Source organism: Gossypium arboreum, chromosome 13 (assembly GCF_025698485.1).
Source record: "Gossypium arboreum isolate Shixiya-1 chromosome 13, ASM2569848v2, whole genome shotgun sequence".
NCBI lineage: Eukaryota > Viridiplantae > Streptophyta > Magnoliopsida > Malvales > Malvaceae > Gossypium > Gossypium arboreum.
Window position 1 is genome coordinate 93,611,928 of NC_069082.1, and position 6,439 is coordinate 93,618,366.

At 39.2% G+C, this 6,439-nt stretch overlaps 1 long non-coding RNA gene across 1 annotated transcript; it reads left to right on the top strand.

Moving 5' to 3' along the window:
• The first annotated feature begins 1,089 nt into the window (after nucleotides 1-1,089).
• LOC128286536 (uncharacterized) lies at nucleotides 1,090-3,372 on the top strand. The gene is made up of 2 exons (XR_008277141.1): nucleotides 1,090-1,248; nucleotides 3,221-3,372. It is a non-coding gene; the product is annotated as an uncharacterized LOC128286536 (long non-coding RNA).
• Nucleotides 3,373-6,439: the final 3,067 nt, after the last annotated feature.

The following is a 6,439-nucleotide window of genomic DNA, read 5'->3' on the forward strand; positions in this document are numbered from 1 at the left end:
GGAAGCTTTTGAGAAGTTGAAGAAAGTTCTGACTGAAGCACTTGTGTTAATTCAGCCAGAGTCTGGGAATGATTTTACTATGTATAGTGACGCATCACACGTGGGTTTGGGCTGCGTGTTAATGCAAGAGGGTAAGGTGGTTGCATATGCATCACGATAGCTTAAGCCTCATGAAGGAAACTATTTGACTCATGATTTAGAGTTGGCGGCGATGATATTTACACTTAAGATTTGGAGACATTACTTGTGCGGAGAAAGGTGTATTATATACACTAACCATAAGAGTCTTAAGTATTTGTTGACTCAAAAGGAGCTGAACCTTAGGCAAAGGAGATGGATTGAGTTACTTAAGGATTATGACTATTCGATCGAGTATCACCGAGCAAGGCTAATGTAGTAGCCGATGCTCTAAGTCGTAGTCAGATTCGATCTGAGAGCAATGTTTGCTCGTCTGAGTCATATGATGATGGAAGTCTGTTGGCTGAGTTGCAAGTGAGGCCAACTTGGGTGGATCAGATTAAGGAAAAATAGTTGAACGATGAGTCTTTGGTCGCTCGTTTTCAACAAGTTAAGGAAGGGAAACTTTTGAGTTTGGGAGCCAGAAGAGACGATGCAACAAGGAATACCCTCATCTGTTTGGATTAGGTAAATTTCGAGGACGAAATTTCTTTAAGGAGGGTAGAGTTGTAACGCCCCAATTTTCGGGAATTCTGTGAATGTTGGCAAAATTTCATGCTTTAATTTTGTCATTTGTGAGTGAAATTATGAAATAGGACCTATGTGAAAATGTTTGAAAATGCTATAGGCTAAATTGAAGTGACCAAATAAATAGGAGTGCAAAAATAGGAGGATTTGCATGACAAACCTCCCATTTTACATGAAGTGGCTAGCCATCATGTTGTTGTAGACAAAATGTACACTTGATATCCATAATTTATGGTACAAATTGATACAAATTGATAATAGGTTAGGTAAATGTTCAATGATAATAGGTTAGGTAAATGTTCCATGATAATGGGTTAGGTAAATGTTTTATGATAATGGGTTAGGTAAATGTTTCATGATAATAATTTCATGTCTTTTGTATTAAAGAATTAAATGGATGAAATATGAAGTTTTATTAAAAGAAAAAGGGGTGAAAAGAACAAAGTTTTGTCCATCTTTGTTCATCATAGCTGAAAGTTAGAGAAGAGAAAGGAGAGGAGAAAGCTCTTGAGTATTTGGTCATTAGGAGGAGGAAAATTGAAGGTAAGTTCTTGGTACCTTGCTTCTATTTTGAGGTTCATGAGTTCTTCTTGATTCTACCTTAACTCTTGAAGTATATTTTGATTTTTAGTTGTGTTGTGAGCATTTGGTCATGAATTAAAATGAAGGAAATGGTTGTTGTTTCATGTTCTTTTGATGAAAAATGGAAGATATGTGAAGTTGAGCCAAACAAATGAGCATGCATGTGCCTTAGATGCTAAAGGGAAAAATCGGCTAACATGTTGTGCTTTAAAATGATGAAATGGAGATTATGCTTAAGTAAAAATCATAGATATGTGATGATTGATTGGTGATATACATGTTTAAATAACATGCATGCAAGATAGGTGTATGAAAGAGTGATTTGGTAATAAATCTGCTTGGGACAACAGCAGTAACATGACTTTGGAAAATCACCATAAATTGTGGGAGATGAATTAGAAGCTGAATAAATTATTTAATTAAAGCTTATTGAGTCTAGTTTCTAATGAAATAAACAAGAACATATTTCGAATTCTGTACAATGAGAAATTTGATTCGTAATGAAGGGTGGTCAGATTAGTCAAACAGTGAAACATGGGAAACTTTGAGAAATTTCTGGTATTTATTGGCTAAACTAAAAATTCTGAAAATTTTATGGATAGAAGATATATGAATCTATTTTCAGGGAAAATTAACGGAACTTGATTTGGAGTTTCGTAGCTCCAGTTATAAATGATTTAGTGACTGTTGCTCAGGAAGACAGCTTGCAGTGAAATTATGATTATGTGGTAAACATTGACAAAAATTTGTTAATGGGTTGCTTATTGATTTCTTATAAGCTTACTATGATCTGTAGGTGTGGTTGGCGAATATTGTAAGGGATTAATCGTAGTTCGTATTTGAATAGTTAGATTAACGTGTTAGTAATCCAATTGTAGGCGGTTCGTGTGTGGATCTCGTCGACATATCGTCGCAAAGCAGTGTGTAACTAACACCTCATTCTTAGTCTAGATCGGCAAAAGCGAAATGCCCGAAATGCCAAAAGCGGTATTTTGTAGATTTGCGAGTGTCTGAATGCTCGTGAGGTAAATCGATTAATGTTTTTGGTAAGTTGCAATGTTTGGACCGCAAAGTGCATGATTTCTATGCCTCGATATTTTTGGGCTTAATGGGCCAAAATTGGAATGATGGGTCAACGGGCCCAATTCGGTAGAACCCTCGATGCGTGATTACGTTAGTACGTGAAAAGTAGGAATATGCATGAAAAACCCTAAAATAGATAAATTATTGAAATACCTTTAAAAGTGGAAAATTTACGGTTTTACCCCTAGTAGATAAATTACCAAATACCCCTAGGGTTAAATTGACCTAAATGCATGTTTGATCGTTGTTATTTACTACATGCCATGTTGTTATTATCTCGATGCATGGGATGGGATATTGACGGAGGAAGTATTGAAAGTGGCTTGTCCACGTCTTGGAGGCTTTGCCTCAATTCTTTGATCGAGCAAGCAAGGTCAAGAATCGTGGAGTGTTGAGTGGGTGGGTTGAACTATTCCCCACATGGAGTGTATGGCTGGTACGGGTGGAGTGTAGTGGTTGGTGGGTTGAGTAGTCTCCCAAATGGGCTTGCATATGTTTCTTGATGTTGCATGTATTTTGAAATGGGCTTATGGGCCATATCATGTTATCTGAATAAGGGCTAAGGCCCGGTTTATTATAATCTGAAAAGGGCTCTAGCCAAGACCACTATTACCCAAATGGGCTTGCATATGTTTACTGATGTTGCATGTATTTTGAAATGGACCTATGGGCCATCTTGTTACTGAATAAGGGCTAAGGCCCGGTTATTATAATGAAAAGGGCTCGGTCCAGACCACTTTATTACTGAATGGGCTTAGGCCCAATAGGCTTGAGCTGACTTGGGCTTTGAATGGGTTTTCCTTACACACTGAGTTTCCCAAACTCACCCCTTTTATTTTCATCCACGCAGGAAATCTCCAACCATAGTGGGCTTGGAGCTGTGAGGGAATTCGGAGTGGCCACCCGTTCTGAAAGTTTGATTTTCTTCTGGTGAACTGGACATCCTTTTAATTACGTTTGAAGTTTTGGGTTTTTTTTAAATGTAATAAGGCCGCTTAATTATTTTTGATGGTTTTAATATGTATTACTAAGATAGGTATTACTTATTTTAACTGTTGAAATTGGATAACTTTAGGCACGTTTTCAAAAACAACAATTGATTTCAAAATAATACGACAACAAGAAAAGCTTCCATAATGAAAGTATTTTCCAAAATTAATCACTTTTCCTAAAATGACTTAATCAAAATCGGTTTCTAGAAATATCCATGACGTTAAGGTGTGGCAATGGCGGTATGCATGTCTAGGATTGGATCCGAAGGGAGCTTGGTATAGCGATTCGATGGACTCACCACCTCTTTTCCGGTTTCCTACCGGTGTCCACTTCCATTCACTTTAACCTATAATGAAATTATCTTTTAAAACACTAAGTAAGTTTTTCGGTTCAACAATATAAAATGTTTTGAATGCTTCGATGTGGCATGCGGATCCCGCCATAACTTCGGGCGGGTTTGGGGTGCTACATTTAGTGGTATCGAGCCTAGGTTGCAACAACTCGGCTGTGGAATGGGTTTACAAAAACAAAGATTTTCAAAACGAAAATTTTATAAAGAATCTGAAAAACTTGATTTTTAAAATTTAGATCTTTAGAAGGTGGCATTCGAATCTCCTACTCAAGTCTGTAAGTATTTTGAATTTTTCTAAATATTTTCTGAATTATCTGTCGATCTTTGAAACCCTATTAGGATACTCTAGATAGGATGATACTAAAACCATAGGAAAATCGATAAGAGATGCTGGAACTATGACTAGACTTGATTACGCAAAAACAAACTCGAACTCTTTATGCGATTCATAAAACATTTGTAATAAACATTTGGAATATTAATTGATGCATAAAAATTCGTAATCAAGATAATACGATATGAGTACAAGAGGCCGTGGGCGGAGCCGAGGAAGTGCTCGAGCAAGATCTTCGTCTTTGAGACATATGCTTGCGGTGGATGCACCCGTACCACCGCAACAATGAGGTAGAGTCTCATGACAATGATGCGAGGATGATGCCTGTCACGAGCAATGCTTCGTGTTCTAGAAAGGGTTGTCGGGACAAGTTAAGCAACGGAATTCGAGGATCGATTTACGAATAACCCGGCTAACGGAGCGAAATCTTTAGGGCGTGTCCGGTATAGCCTCGAATGTGGCGGAATATTGGTTGGAGGCCACGAGCGGATTATGGACAACTTGGACTTTCGAGGAGATTGTGAGTGGGGTATCTGTACTAAGTCCTTTAGGTCACTCGGTTAGGGTAGACAAAGCGTATAGGGATGTACCCTTAGAAACTCAAGGTAAGATTTTCCCCGGAGATCGATGGAGTTACCGCTCGGAGAGTTTGATCTCATTTTGGGAATGGACGGCTTGTTAAGCATAAAGCGACTCGGATTGTCTTGCTAAGCGAATGGTGTTAAGGACCACAAAGGATGAGGAGGTTATGGTGATAGGTGGCGAAGGGATTATTTGTCCAATGTGGTGTCGGCATTAAGAACCGAAAAGTGGATTCGGAAAAGTTGTGAGGCCTAATTGGTATTTGTAAGTCAGTCGAAAGAGGAGGGACTGACAGTGGATAAGGTTAGGACCGTAAAGGAATTCCAAGATGTTTTTCGGAGGAGCTTCCAAGATTGCCTCCGAATTGAGAAGTTGAGTTTGGAATAGACTTGTTGCACGGAATGGTGCTCGTGTCTATCGCACCGTATAGGATGGCATCAAGGAGTTAGTAGAGTTAAATGCTCAAATTCAAGAGTTGTTGGATAGGGGCTTTATTAGGCCAAGCGTGTCTCCATTAGGAGCACCAAGGCTATTCGTGAAAAAGAAGGATGGTACGATGCGGATGTGCATTGATTATCTCCAGTTGAACAAACTGACGATTAAGAATAAGTATCCACTGCCAAGGATTGACGATCTGTTCGACCAGCTTAGAGGAGCTTCTGTATTTTCCAAGATCGACCTTCGATCTGGATATCATTAGTTAAGAGTCAAGGAGGCAGATATCTATAAGACGGCATTCAGGACTCGGTATGGTCATTACGAGTTTCTGGTTATGCCATTTGGACTGACGAACGCTCCTGCAGCATTTATGGATCTGATGAATCATGTGTTCCAACCATTTTTTTGATCAGTTCGTAGCGTCTTTATTAACGATATCCTGGTATATTCTGAAACTGAAGCGAAACATGATGAGCATCTCCGTATAGTGCTACAAGTGTTAAGGGAGAAGGAACTCTTTGTGAAGTTCAACAAGTCTGAACTTTGGTTGAGGGAGGTAACCTTCTTAGGACATGCGATCTCTGCTGAGGGGATTAAGGTGGACTCTCGGAAAATTGAAGCGATTTTGGAATGGAAGCCGCCTAGGTCGATTAATCGGAAATATGGAGTTTCCTAGGACTGGCAGGATACTACAGAAGGTTTGTAGAAGGTTTTTCTGTGATGGCAACACCTTTGACAAAACTCATAAGGAAAGGAGTACCGTTTGTATAGACTAAGAAACAGCAGGAAGCTTTTGAGAAGTTGAAGAAAGTTCTGACTGAAGCACTTGTGTTAATTCAGCCAGAGTCTGGGAATGATTTTACTATGTATAGTGACGCATCACACGTGGGTTTGGGCTGCGTGTTAATGCAAGAGGGTAAGGTGGTTGCATATGCATCACGATAGCTTAAGCCTCATGAAGGAAACTATTTGACTCATGATTTAGAGTTGGCGCATGATATTTACACTTAAGATTTGGAGACATTACTTGTACGGAGAAAGGTGTATTATATACACTAACCATAAGAGTCTTAAGTATTTGTTGACTCAGAAGGAGCTGAACCTTAGGCAAAGGAGATGGATTGAGTTACTTAAGGATTATGACTATTCGGTCGAGTATCACCCGAGCAAGGCTAATGTAGTAGCCGATGCTCTAAGTCGTAGAGTCAGATGTCGATCTGAGAGCAATGTTTGCTCGTCTCGAGTCAGATGATGATGGAAGTCTGTTGGTGAGTTGCAAGTGAGGCCAACTTTGGGTGGATCGATTAAGGAAAAATAGTTGAACGATGAGTCTTTGGTCGCTCGTTTTCAACAAGTTAAGGAAGGGGAAA